The following is a 383-nucleotide window of genomic DNA, read 5'->3' as shown; positions in this document are numbered from 1 at the left end:
GAATTAATCTTAAAACATAATGAAGAAATCAGATTTCCATATGATTTCAGTAAAGTTCGATATATTTCAGTAATTTTCATCGACATTTCAATGAGAGAATTTTCATATTCTAACATGTAGAAAAATTAAAAAACCACATTTTAATACATTAGTCAATTATTATCAATTATCAGCGAAATTCAGCACGATTTCGTTATTTAGTCAAAACTTTTCACGAAGTTTTTTATGAATCAATAAATAAGGTACATTAAGTACTTATTTACAATTCATTATAAATTGTAATTCTTTCATCAAGTTTTAGCGTAATTTAGCAAAATTTTCAAAATTATTGAAAAATGTTTTTACGAATTTTTTTCATCAATATTTCAGCAAAGTTTCAATAC

The sequence above is a fragment of the Odontomachus brunneus genome, unplaced genomic scaffold (genome assembly GCF_010583005.1).
Source record: "Odontomachus brunneus isolate Ranch 3 - 2012 unplaced genomic scaffold, Obru_v1 Obru_scaffold_064, whole genome shotgun sequence".
In the NCBI taxonomy this organism is placed as follows: Eukaryota; Metazoa; Arthropoda; class Insecta; order Hymenoptera; family Formicidae; genus Odontomachus; species Odontomachus brunneus.
The sequence above is the reverse complement of the archived record's forward strand: the minus strand, read 5'-3'. Positions refer to the sequence as shown.